The sequence below is a fragment of the Arachis hypogaea genome, chromosome 19 (genome assembly GCF_003086295.3).
Source record: "Arachis hypogaea cultivar Tifrunner chromosome 19, arahy.Tifrunner.gnm2.J5K5, whole genome shotgun sequence".
Classification (NCBI taxonomy): domain Eukaryota; kingdom Viridiplantae; phylum Streptophyta; class Magnoliopsida; order Fabales; family Fabaceae; genus Arachis; species Arachis hypogaea.
In genome coordinates, this window is record NC_092054.1 from 22,001,786 (window position 1) to 22,016,961 (window position 15,176).

Here is a 15,176-nt window from a genome sequence, read left to right on the forward strand (position 1 = left end):
TAGATCCCGACAAAGTCGTCATCGACGGTGCCATTGTGGATCCTCCTACCCCTATGATTGTTTCCGAGTCAGAATTGAAGACTCGGGGGCAGAGGATCATAGAGTCCCCTCCTCGTCCTAAGGACGCTCCGAGCTCTTCTACTGTTCCTCCGACTTCCTCTCCTATGGATGCCTCTCTTCCTGGTCCTGGCGGCGTTCTTCCCGACTCTGGTGGTGGTGATCCGTCTACTCTTCTTTCTAAAAAGTAATTTGTTGGCTATTTTGGGGGCCCGGCCTGTGGGTCCCCCCTTTTTTAAACTTCTTTATTTGTGTTGGTGGTGATGTTTTGAACAATTTGCTTTTGGCCTTATAAGGCCGTAAACAAAACATTTAAAATATTCCTTTTTTAATAAGGGTTTAAGTTAAAAATAAGTACCCTTTTTGGATGAGGATTTAAGTTACTTTATACGTGCATGCTTTTCTGATTTCGTTTTTTTTTTTTTTCGAATTCCCCTTGATCTTTTCTGGAAAACCTTTTCTTTGGCTTGTCTGTCTTTCTGAACCTTTTAGTTTCAAGGATCTTTAGAACAGCCTTTTAATTTTTCTTGGGTTTTTTCCTATCTCTTTCGTTATTCCTAGTACTCAATTTTGTTTTATTGAGTTTTTATGACTTATGTTATTTTTGCGATTCGTTTTCTGTTTCTACTCGGTCTTTTCATTCCGACTTGTGAGTCGGAACGTTTCTGAGTTTCTTACGATCACCTTTTATAACCTCTTTACACCGACTTGTACCTCGTCGTTTTATCCTGACGACCATCTAGGTCGGTTCATGGGATTTTCATGTTTTGTCGAGCTTAAGTCGGCGCGTTTCGTAGAAAGAGAAAACAACAAAGGAATTTAAGAGATATTTGTAAGATAAAAAGATCTTTATTAATTGGGGAGGTGCTTTATTGCTACTAAGGGTTTTTGACAGTCTATTTCCCTTAGCCTCTACTATGATGCCTCGTTAAAAACCCTTCTCTAGAAAAAACCCTTTGGTTTTGGGAAAAAATCATGAAGTTGGGAAAAGAGTACATCAGGGAGTAGAGTTCGCTTTTAGCTATAGTGCCTTTTCATATTACAAGCATGCCACGACCTTGGTAACTCGGTGTCGTCCAAGTCGGTTACTTTATAATAGCCCTTTCCTAAGACCTCATTGATTTTGTATGGTCCTTTCCAGTTTGCAGCGAGCTTTCCTTCTCCTGATTTGTTGACTCCAATGTCGTTTCTGATCAAGACTAAGTCACTTGGGGTGAATGCTCTTCGAATGGCTTTTTTGTTGTATCTTGTAGTCATCCTTTGTTTTAACGCTGCTTCTCTTATCTGGGCTTCTTCTCGAACCTCGGGAAGCAAGTCGAGCTCCTCTTTATGCCCCTGTATATTTCCGATCTCGTCATGGAGAATCACTCTTGGGCTTTGTTCGTTGACTTCTATTGGGATCATGGCTTCTACGCCATAGACTAGTCGGAAGGGTGTTTCTCCAGTGGCGGATTGGGGGTTGTCCTGTAAGCCCATAGCACTTGTGGGAGCTCTTTGGCCCAGGCTCCTTTTGCATCTTGTAATCTTTTCTTTAGCCCTGCCAGTATGACTTTGTTGGCTGCTTCGGCTTGCCCGTTGGCTTGCGGGTGTTCCACCGAGGTGAACTGGTGTTTGATCTTCATACTGGCTATTAGGCTTCTAAAGGTAGAGTCGGTGAATTATGTTCCATTATCTGTAGTAATGGAATGAGGTATCCCATATCTTGTGATGATATTTTTGTAGAGGAACCTCCGACTTCTTTGTGCGGTGATGGTGGCCAGTGGTTCTGCTTCTATCCACTTTGTGAAATAATCTATTCCCACAATCAGGTATCTGACTTGTCCTGGCGCCTGGGGAAAAGGTCCTAACAAATCCATTCCCCATTTTGCAAAAGGCCATGGAGAAGTGATACTGATGAGCTCCTCCGGGGGAGCCACATGAAAATTTGCATGCATCTGGCATGGTTGGCACCTTTTCACAAATTCTATGGCATCTTTTTGCAAGGTCGGCCAGTAGAATCCAGCTCGGATCACTTTCCTGGCTAGTGACTTTGCTCCGAGATGATTTTCGCAGATCCCACTGTGGACTTCTTCCAACACTTCGGTGGTTTTTGAGGTCGGTACACACTTTAATAATGGTGTTGATATCCCCCTTCTGTAGAGGATATTTCTCACCAAAGTGTAATGTTGTGCTTTCCTTCGGATCTTCTTAGCCTCTTTCTCCTCCTTGGGGAGGATGTCGAATTTCATGTATTCGACCAAGGGGTTCATCCAACCGAGGTTTAATCCGACTATCTCAAGGACCTCTTGTTTGTCTTCTACTTTTACCACGGAGGGTTTCTGGAGAGTTTCTTGGATCAGGCTTCTGTTATTCCCTCCTGGCTTGGTACTTGCCAACTTGGATAGGGTGTCTGCTCTGCTATTTAGATCCCGAGTTATGTGTTTGACCTCGGTTTCTGCAAAGCGCCCAAGATGTTCCAGAGTTTTTTCCAAGTACCTTTTCATATTTGTGTCCTTCGCCTGATACTCTCCACTTATCTGGGAGGTTACTACTTGCGAATCGCTGTATATCATCACTTTTGTAGCACCGACTTCTTCCGCCAGCTTCAATCCAGCAATCAAGGCTTCATACTCTGCTTGATTATTTGAAGCTGAGAATTCAAATTTGAGGGAAACCTCTATTTGGGTCCCTCTTTCGTCCACCAATATTATGCCTGCACCGCTCCCTGTTTTGTTTGAGGAGCCATCTACATAGAGTTTCCATGTAGTTGGTCTTTCCTCTTGTTCTCCCGCGTATTCCGCAATGAAGTCGGTAAGGCACTGGGCTTTAATCGCCGTCCGAGTTTCATACTTCAAGTCGAACTCAGAGAGTTCTATTGCCCACTGAACCATTCTCCCTGCAACATCCGTCTTTTGGAGGATTTGCTTCATGGGTTGGTTCGTGCGAACTCTTATTGTGTGAGCTTGAAAGTAAGGCCGTAGCCTTCGTGAGGCTACTACTAAGGAGTAGGCAAACTTCTCTAGTTTGTGGTACCTTAGCTCAGGGCCTTGTCTGCTACAGATAAGTATAGGACGAGGTCTTCCCCAGCTATGGGTCGGGTCAGAATAGGAGGTTGGCTCAAGAATCTTTTGAACTCTTGGAACGCCTCCTCGCATTCCGGAGTCCATTCGAATTGACATCCCTTTCTCAATAAGGAGAACAATGGAAGGGATTTTAGTGCTGATCCTGCCAAGAATCTGGAGAGGGCTGCAAGTCGGCCGTTCAGCTGCTGGACCTCTCTTAAACAGGTCGGGCTTTTCATCTCCAGGATAGCTCTACACTTGTCGGGATTAGCTTCAATCCCTCTTTGTGTTAGCATAAACCCTAGGAATTTTTCTGCCTCTACTGCGAAGGCACACTTTGAGGGATTTAGTCTCATCCCGTGTAACCTTATGGTGTCGAAGACTTGTGAGAGGTCTGCCAAGAGATTGACTTCTTTCTTGGTCTTTACCAGCATGTCGTCGACGTATACTTCCATTAAGCTTCCAAGGTGAGAGGCAAACACCTTATTCATCAGCCTCTGGTATGTGGCCCCTGCATTCTTTAATCCAAACGGCATGACCACGTAGCAAAAATTAGCTCTGGGCGTGATGAATGATGTTTTTTCCTGGTCTGGCTCATGCATCGGGATTTGGTTATACCCCGAGTAGGCGTCCATGAATGACAAGTATTGATACCCTGAGCTGGAGTCTACCAGGGTGTCAATACTTGGCAGTGGATAGGGGTCCTTGGGACAGGCCTTATTTAAGTCGGTATAGTCGACACACATTCTCCATTTACCATTTTATTTTTTGACTAGCACTACATTGGCTAGCCATGTTGGATACTTGACTTCTCTGATGAAGCCGGCTTCTAAGAGCGCTTGTACTTGCTCTTCTACTATTAGGGCTCGTTCTGGGCCGAGCTTGCGTCTTCTTTGTTGTACAGGTCGGGACCCCGGGTAAACCGAGAGCTTATGGGACATGAGCTTGGGGTCTATCCCAGGCATGTCGGAGGCTTTCCAGGCGAAGAGATCGGAGTTATCTCTTAGGAGCTTAGTCAACCCTTGTTTTAGGGTTTCCCCTAGGTTGGCCCCTATGTGAGTATTTTTTCCCTCCTCTTTGCCGACCTGTATCTCCTCTGTTCTTCCTCCCGGTTGTGGACGCAGCTCTTCTTTGGCCCTTGTGCCTCCGAGCTCTACTGTGTAAACTTCTCTGCCTTTTCCTCTCAGGTTTAGGCTTTCATTGTAGTATTTCCTTGCCAATTTCTGATCTCCCCTTACCGTTGCTATCCCCGCTGAGGTCGGAAATTTCATACAGAGGTGAGGAGTGGATACCACCGCTCTGAGTCGATTAAGGGTAGCTCTGCCAATTAAAGCATTATATGCTGACCCTACATTGATGACTATGAAGTCTATGCTCAGAGTTTTTGATTTTTTTCCTTTTCCAAAGGTGGTGTAGAGGGGCAAAAATTCTAGTGGCTTTATTGGCGTGTCACCTAGTCCATATAAGGTGTCGGGGTAGGCTCTTAATTCTTTCTCATCCAACCCTAGTTTGTCGAAAGCGGGCTTAAAAAGAATGTCCGCTGAGCTTCCTTGGTCTACTAGGGTTCTGTGGAGATGAGCATTTTCTAGGATCATAGTTATTACCACTGGATCATTGTGTCCAGGGATTATTCCTTGCCCATCTTCTTTTGTGAATGAAATGGTGGGGAGGTCGGGTGACTCTCCTCCAACCTGGTAGATTCTCTTGAGATGTCTTTTGCGAGAGGATTTGGTGAGTCCCCCTCCCGCGAACCCTCCTGAGATCATATGGATATGTCTCTCCGGGGTTTGTGGTGGTGGGTCTCTTCTGTCCACATCGTCTCGCTTTCTCTTCCCATGGCCGTCCGACCTTTCTATGAGATATCTGTCAAGCCGACCTTCTCTAGCCAGCTTTTCTATCACATTTTTGAGGTCGTAACAGTCATTTGTGGGATGACCATATATTTTATGGTACTCACAGTAGTCGCTGCGGCTCCCCCCTTTTTTATTTTTAATGGGTCTGGGGGGTGGCAGCCTTTCGGTGTTACAAATCTCTCTGTATACATCCACTATGGAAACTTTCAGAGGAGTATAAGAGTGATATTTTCTTGGTCTATCGAGACCGAGTTCTTCCTTCTTCTTGGTTTCCCTCTCCCTCTCTTTTGTTGAGGGAGGGTGTCCAGGTCGCCAGCTCAGGTCTCTCAACTTGGCATTTTCCTCCATGTTGATGTACTTTTCAGCTCTTTCCTGTACATCACTTAGAGAGATGGGGTGTCTTTTGGATATGGACTGTGAGAAGGGACCTTCTTTGAGCCCATTGACTAACCCCATTATGACTGCCTCGGTAGGCAGGTCTTGAATCTCTAAACATGCTTTGTTGAACCTTTCCATATAGGCTCGTAAGGATTCTCCGACCTCCTGTTTTATTACCAGGAGGCTTGGTGCATGTTTTACTTTGTCTTTCTGGATAGAGAACCTCATCAAGAATTTCCTTGAGAGGTCTTCAAAACTGGTAACCGACCTCGAGGGGAGGCTGTCAAACCACTTCATCGCTGCTTTTGACAAGGTTGTCGGAAAAGCTTTGCATCGCGTAGCATCAGAAGCGTCAGCCAGATACATCCGACTTTTAAAGTTGCTCAGATGATGCTTTGGATTAGTGGTTCCGTCGTAGAGGTCCATATCGGGGCTTCTAAAGTTTCTCGAAACTTTTGCCCTCATTATGTCCTCACTAAAAGGATATTCCCCTCCTAGGGGCGACTCTTCTCTACTATCACGGGAGTTCCGACCTTTGAGGGAGGATTCTAGCTTTAAGAGTTTTTCCTCTAACTCTTTTCGTCGATCCATCTCCTCTCTTAGGTGCTTTTCTATCTCCCTTTGTCGCTCCCGTTCCTGTTCTAGTTGTTCCAAACGATTTTGGTGGACATGGACTAATCCCATAAGCTCAGTTGCATGGGACTGTCCATCCTTCTCTGACTCACGGCCTTCTGAGGAATTCACCTTCGGGGTTTTGACTCCGGAGGTTCCTTCTTTGTGTTGATCGTTGGTTTCCTGATGGAGGGTTAGGTCCGCGTCATTATTTCCGGTATCCATATTCTCTTGTTCAGAATCTGTTTCCACATGACCCTCCTCGGGGGATCTGTCCGCCATCACTGGTTGATCTCTCGAGTCCCCGGCAACGGCACCAATGTTACGGTAAGTAACCGGAGATTAATGGGCTGGATGGCGTTGGTTGGCCCAATCGTTTGGGGGAGGAAGCCTTTGAGAGGGTCTGCGCCTTGAAGGCCTCCGTCCGACTTGTGAGTATGGATGAATGGGGGGTGGTACCTGCAAGGACACTCCGATGCCTAAGTCAGCAAGAGTGTTAGCAGGTCTAGAGAGTATTGGGACTTAGAGATACCTGAAGGTGTCAGTGTATTTATAGTGGTGATCCAATAACCACCGTTAGAGTAGTGCCACTTTTCTAGGGTGTTAACCGTCCCTTTATCTTAGGAAAGTTAAGATATGACTCGTGGAAGTGGTTAGAGAGATTCTAGGGGCAGTTACTCATTCAAATGAGTGCTTATCTGCCAGTTAACCCTCGTTCCCGACTTCTTTAGAGCAAGTCGAGACGGGTACCGAATTCGTAGTGGCTGATCTGGTGAAAGGTGAGGTCAACCCTTTGGGTTGGGCCTTTTTACTTAGACCCTGGGCCTTAATCGTTGGGCCAGGATATGAACACTTATCAATGCTATGATTTCGTAAGCGTCTATAAAAAATTCTTGATCACATGTTTAACTTTAATTTCAAATATTAAAATTTAAATTTTTTATATACAAGTGAAGAAAATAAGAGAGGAGTATGAAAAATTGAATAAGGCAGAGATGAGCATATGGAAATGTTGTGAACTTCTTGATAAAATAGTGGATGAAAGTGATCCTGATTTAGATGAATGTCAAATTTAACATTTATTGGAAATAGCTGAAGCTATAAGAAAGGATTACTCTGATGAAGATTGGCTTCACTTAACTGGCTTTATCCATGGTACACTTTAATATAATTGATTTTAAAAATTAATTTATAATGTTGTACTTGCATTGTTAATTAATTATTATGCCACAATTAATTTAATCAATTTGTTTGGATATAGATCTTGACAAGGTGCTTCTGTTTTCTAGTTTTGGAGAACTTCCACAATGGGCTATTGTAGGTCAGTGATCTTTTATCATGATATATATAAGATTTAATAAGAATTGAATTTATTTTTAGATATAAAATTAATTTCATTAAAAAATTAAAAAAAGATTTGAATAAGTTTTTCTAAAAAGATAAGGCTTATTTTTCATAATAATAATAATAATAATAATAATAATAATAAATTTTTTATTTAAAATATCTTATTTAATCTATACTCACCAATCATGTACAGGTGATATATTTCCAATAGGTTGCAGATTTGATGAATCCAATGTCCATCACAAGGTAAAAATCTATCCAAATTTTGTTTTCTTTAATTTTAGTTAGGGTGCAGAGAAACTAAGATTATGAAAATTAATTTTACAAACTAACATATATTTATTTATATGTTGAATTTTTTTATAATTCAGTATTTCAAAGAAAATCCAGAACACTAAATATGGGATTTATTCTGAGAAATGTGGACTTAACAATGTGATGATGTGATGGGGACATGATGATCATCTTGTAAGCATCCCATCAAATCTTAAATCATATAATTTAATTATTTCACATATAAATTTCAAATAAATTAAAGGTTTGAAATTTGGGTGTTGTCTATATACATAGGTGGCAAAGGGGAACAAGACTACTCTGCCCTCAGTTGCTTTGTTCATTATTAGATACCATTCATTCTATGGTAAGTGCCCAATTAGAAACTAATTAAAGTTAAAATTTTGTAAATTCATATAACTAATTATTCAAATGATTAATTCATAATTCATAATTTTACTATTTGGTAGATTATGATTTATTTTGCAGCATTACATAAGGAAGGAGCATATAAGAACGTGATGAATGATGAGGTTGAGACTCGAAAAATATTATTTATTTATTAGTGTCTCTTTTTTTGAAGTTAGCTTTAATTTTGTCCGTAGCAGCTGCATCAGTTGAAAGAACTTTTTTTACTATGAATGTCATAAAGAGTCGGCTTCGTAACCGTATAGGAGATAAATTTTTAAATGATTGTTTAGTGACATATATAGAAAGAGAGACATTTGATTGTATTGACTCAATCTTTTCAAAATATGAAATCTAGAAGAATGGTGTAACACCCTACCACACAAACCTTTACGCATAGGACGTAAATCAGAGGTGGCGAGATGTTACGACCTCTAAAAATAAAAATAATTATATAATATAGTTGGAAGAAGTTGTAACTAGGAGCCTTGAAAAAGGGAGCTAAACAAAAGCATAACAAAAATCGCGTCGCACTCGAACGGTTAAGCTTAAAATAGATATGCAAGATTGAAAGGAAGGATAAACTATATATATTGAACGGAATTCCAAAAGATACAATTATCAAGCTCATGACTCGACCTGCAAAGTTAAAGTCGGCCAAAGTATATATATATATATATATATATATATATATATATATATATATATATATATATATATATATATATATATATATATATATATATATATATATATATATAACCCCCAAACAGCCCAAGGGACATGATACATACACCTATTTCTCCAAGTCGACCTTTAGGAGGGAGAAACATAAAATATAAGCAGAGAAGAATCTATATACATATATACAAAGCATAAAACAAAATACAATAATTCCAAAATAACCAACTTCGCTTGCAGAGAAAACTCCAGACGCTTACCGAGGTGCCTTTCGACCTGTATCTGAAAACAACAATATATGTATGGAATGAGAACCGGAAGTTCTCAGTATGGTAAATATGCCAACGTACATAATATATAAGGTTCCGAGAAAGCCAGAGGCAATCTTAGAACTCCGACACTCAGATTTAAAACTTAGAGTTATACATTAAACAAAAAATCAGGTAAACTATCTAAGGTACTTAGGTTCTAATCCAAATATAACCTAACACTTCAATCTCACTCTCCTCCAACCCTCCGAATCACCGGTGGAATAAGCCTCGTCACACCTTCACCCACGAGGGATCTCTCAGTTGCAGAGACATACAATACAGACAAGCAAAATAAAGATAGGATATTACAACAAATAGCTTAGATAACAATTAATAACAGTTAAGCAATTAGGCAAACCAAAATAATGCACACTCAAATAAATCATACAAATGCACATGATGCATGCCTGTCCTACTGGCCGTGAGCTCAGGCGTCGATTAAACTGCCAGAACCAAACAGATCTGGTAACTAGTCTGGATATTGTCTCTAGGTTGCGCATCCCCAAGAGGAACACAAACGAAGGAGAGTGTCTTTCCACCTTCTCCTAGAGGAATTACGAAGGAGAATTCCTTTTCACATCGAAGGAGTGTGCCTTTCTACCTTGCAACGAGAGAAAAACTTGGGAGAACAATACGAAGGAGAGTGCCTTTCCACCTTTCCTATATCCACATCAAAATAAGAGAGGGAATCTTTTATCTTCAACTTGCCAACCTCGTGAGTGGGATGAAATCTCCGACCTCATCGCAGGTGGGATAAAACTATTACCCTCACGAATTCATGATGCACCAAGCAAGCGGGACTACATTACCGTCCTTGCCAGGAAATCAATAAACTTTAAATTCACAGTAACAAATCATACCCCATCATTTTCATTAGAATCAACCATCATAGTTTTCCATACATAATACAATCACAATTCATTATCATTCTCACCATCTTTATCAATCCCTCTCTCTTTCACCATTACTATTATCTCATTGCTTAGTTATTCACTCTGCCATTCCTCCTCAATATCTCCTCAACCTATTCGACATATTCACCTTCATTCTAATGCTTAAAAACTCGCTATCAAACCCTAAATGGATATTAAAGAGGTTTGGAAAATCATAGGAATGGTTGATAGTTCAAAAATGGTAAATTTCCATAAAACAGTTATTTTGAAGGTTTACAAGCTTGTCGGGAAGGTCGAACAGTGAAAAACAGAGTTTTAGTCTAAAACAGGGTGTTGTGCGTACACATCATTGATGTGCGTACGCACGCACCAGAAGAACTTTCCAGCCTATGCGTACGTACAACTAGCAAAATCCTCAGAGTGTGCATACGCACACCCCCTCGTGTGTACGTGATAGTGAAAGAATTGTCGTGTTGTTCTAGAATTTCTCTTATAGAAATAAGAACTTCGTTGTAAGCATAGCTCCAAACCAACAAATAATTCTCACATAAAAAATTTGAGTTGTCACAAGTACAAACCTCAATAAAAATTAACTGAAGTATTTAAACCTCGGGTTGTCTCACAAGAAATTACAATGAAGTGATCAATTATTGGCTATGAAGAACAAGGTGGTTTGATTTTCAATTGACAAGAAAATATAATAACAAGAAAGTAAATGACAAGAAGTAATGAAAGAAAGGAAAGAACCCTTGGCTAGATTTAGATAATTGAGATTACCATCCTTGTCTACAAACCAAATATTGACAATTACGAGAGACCAACCCATTAAGTCTACTCCTATGCTTGAAATAAGTATAATGTCTACCTCAATGCATTAAGTACATCAGATAGGCTTGATCAACATCAATCCATAAGTCTTAACCTAGCTACTAATTGACTTAGTAGTAGGCTAGAGTCAATGGTAATCAAATTGACCACATAAGGTTCTCAAATCACAAATTCAATGAGATCCAATGACTCAAGGTCACCCAATTCCCTTAGCCTAGGACAAGAGTAAAGAGAACTACTCAAAAATTAGAGGAAATATTTTATCAAACATTTAGAGTGCAATAAAAGTAAACATCATCAAATGCAAGAATTAATAATAATCATAACTAACAAAAGCAAGAACTCAATAATGGCAACTAAGGTTAACACCAAAAGAACATCAAATATCAATTTGCATTAAAAGAGATCCAAATCCAACAAGAGTTCATTAACATAAAAGAGGCATAAAGGAGAAATTAACACGAGACTAAGAAGATTAAACTATTATAGCATGAAAATGTAAAGGAAACAAGATGAGAACAATAAATTGAACCTAGATCTAAGATGGAAATAAGCCTAAGAACCCTAATTCTAGAGAGAAGAGGGAGCTTCTCTCTCTAGAAACTAAACTACATGATGCCAAGCTACAACTAAGTGCTCCACCTTTGCTCAATCTTCAATTCTGCATGAAATACCCTCATAAACGAATTGGACTTGGGCCTGGACAGCTCAGAAATCGCCCCCAACAATTTCATTTTAAGTGAGTCACGTGCCAAGCGTCACGCGTACGCGTGGGTGACGCGTGCGCGTGGCATGCAAATCTTCAACGCACGCGTACGCATGAATAACGCGTGCGCGTGGCCCTCAATTCTCCAAATGCTCATTTCTTCATGAATTCTCTATTTTGCATGTTTTTCTCTTCATTTCTTCCATCCAATATTTGCCTTATGAACCTTAAATCACTCAACAATCACATCAAGGCATCGAATGGAATTAAAGTGAATTAAAATCACCAATTTAAGGGCCTAAAAAGCATGTTTTTACACTTAAGCACAAATTAAGGGAGAATTATAAAACCATGCTATTTCATTGAATAAAGGTGAGAAAATGTGATAAAATTCCCTAAATTAAGCACAAGATAAACCACAAAATTGGGGTTTATCAAACCTCCCCACACTTAAACTAAGTATGTTCTCATGCTAAACTCAAGAAAGAAACAAAGGGTATCAACATTTATTCAATGTAAACTACCTAAATGCAACTACCTATATGCAATCTATCTAAATGAATGCAAGTACTTGGTCAAAATAAATCAATTCCCAAGAAAGCATATACAAGTACAAGGGCTAAAGCAATAGCAATCAAAGCAAACCCACAATTGAATTGAGTTATTGAAATATTTTTCAAACTTGCAAGAAAAGATGGTCATGGGTGGAAGCATGTAATTGAGTGATCGAACCCTCACTGGATGTGTATCCGCTCTAGTCACTCAAGTGTATGGGGTTGATTCACTCAATTCTCCCATAATCATGCTTTCTAATATTTGTTTTTCATCTAACAATCAACAATTATTTTATGCATGCATACAAATATCATGAGGTCTTTCCATAGGTTGTAATGGGGTTAGGGTCAAGGTAAGATGCATATGGTCAAGTGGACTAGAATTTGAATCTTTGATAAGCTTAAACTTCCCACCTAACCTATATAACAACCTATACAATTTCGAAGCTAACCTAGCTACCCATTCTTCACTTTTTCACATACTCATGCATTCTCTTTTTGATCACCACACCTATGCATTGATTTTTATTGAACTTCATTTTAGGGCATTTTATCCCCCTTTTTATTGCTTTTCTTTTTCTTTCTTTTCTCTATTTTTTTTCTTTTCTTTTTATTTTCATTAATTTTTTTCAAACTAAACTATATATATACAAAAGCATCAATACATATGATTTAACATTTAATTGATACATGAGTATGCACCCAATTCCTGTAATTTTCAACAAAATCGTAAAATACACTTTTATCTCTACCCAATGTTCCCAACTCTCCCAAAATCAAATGATAAATACTATCACTAGCCTAAGCTAATCAAAGATCCAAACAAGGGACATTTATTGTTTTTTGCTTAAAGGCTTGTAATGTGCTAAAATTAAGAACAAATGGGTTTAGCATAGGCTCAAAGTTGGCTAACAATGGAAGATAAAAGGTAGGCTATTAGGTAAGTGAGCTATTTAAAACAATGGCCTCAATCATATAAGTGCATTCATATACAAAATAATGGACATAAATAATCAAACAAACTAAAGATTACAATCATAGAAAGAGAATAATGCACACAAGAATGAAAATAAGTGGTTATATAACGTAACCACACAATTAGGCTCAAATCTCATATGCTTGTGTTCTTAGCTCAAAGACATGATCCAAAATGTATGTAATTCAAGTAAGTTCTAAATTTTTTTTTCAATCAATTGGGGTGCCCTATAGATAAATTCCTTGAAAATTTTCATTATTTTGACTAAGCTTATTATATATATATGCAAAACAAGAAAATGCAACTAAAAATCCTAGAAGACCTAAAAATGAAATGTAAAAGTGTTGGCATTAGAAACTTGTCACCCAAAAACGCCGATTGATCGGACGACCTCCCCACACTTACAAGTTTGCACCGTCCTCGGTGCACTCAAAGATGAGCAAGGGGGTATGGCGACTTCCCGAGTTGCCACCTTTAGCTGGTGGATCAACCGGTTGCTGCGTGTTCTCCCGCTTCTATTTTTTTGCTTATGGTGCATCAGTCATGAAAAATGGAGAATAACACCGTAAGATGAAAAAAAATACAAAAGCAAGAAAGCATAAATTATTGGAATGAGGTAAATCACTAGAATGAAGTGAGTGAATTAGTGTGACATTAATGAGAAAATAGGTGTGTGAATTCTAAATTAGGCGCCCTTTAGAACACATACACTATCATAGAGATCTATGTCACAATTACACAAAGAAAGTATGCACGTCACTCATTCTAGTGTGATTGAAATACTTTAAAAGACTTGTAGGTTAAGGCAACCAAACAAGTAGTGAAGAAGCATAAAAGCATTCAAGCGAAGTCAAGCAATTGTGAAATTGGATAATGAATGGATATTGATTGATGTGCAAGGTAACTTTAATGAACAAGATGGAATGTGAAACTTACACATCAAACAATGACACATATTGAAGTTTATTTGTAACACCTAAGTGACATAGAGGTGGAGCACATGGGTGCTATGGAACTTAGAAAAAAGAAGATAGAAGTGAAAATCAATCACATAGCAAGCATGGTCCACAAAGCTTGAAAAGCTCAAAAATATGTCCCTAGATAAGCTTTCGATCCAATTCCACAATCTCAATGCATGAAATAGATGGTATGAATAAGGGGCAATCCTAAACAAGCATCACCTAACAAAAAAATGCATTGATAATGTACAATTGCCTAACAATGGATGATGAATGCATGGCGGCCAAAACATGCAATTCAAAAGATTTAAGATACTTGGAGGTAATGTACAAGTACTTGGTATTCAAAACATTAAGCATTAAGAACTCGAAACCAAGTAACAAAATTTTACCCTCAACAAAGAATCCAACAATGAATATCAAAAATAGTTATGCTAAAATAGCATTCAGTTAATAATAAGCAGCAATAAACAGTAAACAAGATTAATAATCCAACACTTATAATGAAACAGAAAAAATAAACATGAAACAAACTAACTAAATAATTAACTAATCAACTAACTAAAAGAAATTGTGTTATATGGTGTTTGGTAGTGTTGGGTGATGGTTGAAGGGTGGAAAGAAGAGAAGAGAAGAGAGAAGAAGGAAAGGAATGGAAAGAAGAGAAGAAAAGAAGATCGGTGATGCAGGGCATCCCACGTGTACGCGTGGAGTGACGCGTGCGCGTAGTGAGGTGAAATGGGAGCGACGCATACGCGTGGATCACGTGTACGCATGGGTGAGGCGTACGCGTGGGTTGGCTTGTGCAAAAGGCATAAATCTAGCCTATTTTACGCACAACTCTCGGGTTTTTGGCTGGGAGGTGAAAATTTGGGATCCACGCGTACGCGTAGACGATGCGTGCGCGTGGATGGTTGAAAAACTTGGTGTCACGCGTACGTGTGGATGGTGCATTGTCTTTCAAAATTTTTCTATCTTTTTGCACCAAACTAAGCATTTCAAGCCTCCAAACAGCTACCAAAATACCATAAAACTTTATTTAACATACTAGACTCCCAAATAAACTCGACTAACTAAGCAAAACATGAAATTAAACTAATTTTTACCAATATTTACAAAAAGAGAGAAAGGGAAAGATGTTACCATGGTGGGGTGTCTCCCACCTAGCACTTTTGTTTATTGTCCTTAAGTTGGACTTATGGGGGGCTCTTAATTAGGGTGGCTTATGTTTGAATCCATCCTTGAACATCCACCAATGCTTGGACTTCCAGTAAGCTCCATCATTCAAAATTGATATCT

At 39.2% G+C, this 15,176-nt stretch overlaps 1 pseudogene; it reads left to right on the plus strand.

Moving 5' to 3' along the window:
* LOC112778088 (uncharacterized) overlaps positions 1 to 15,176 on the plus strand; it is a 38,269-nt pseudogene that overhangs the window by 12,120 nt on the left and 10,973 nt on the right.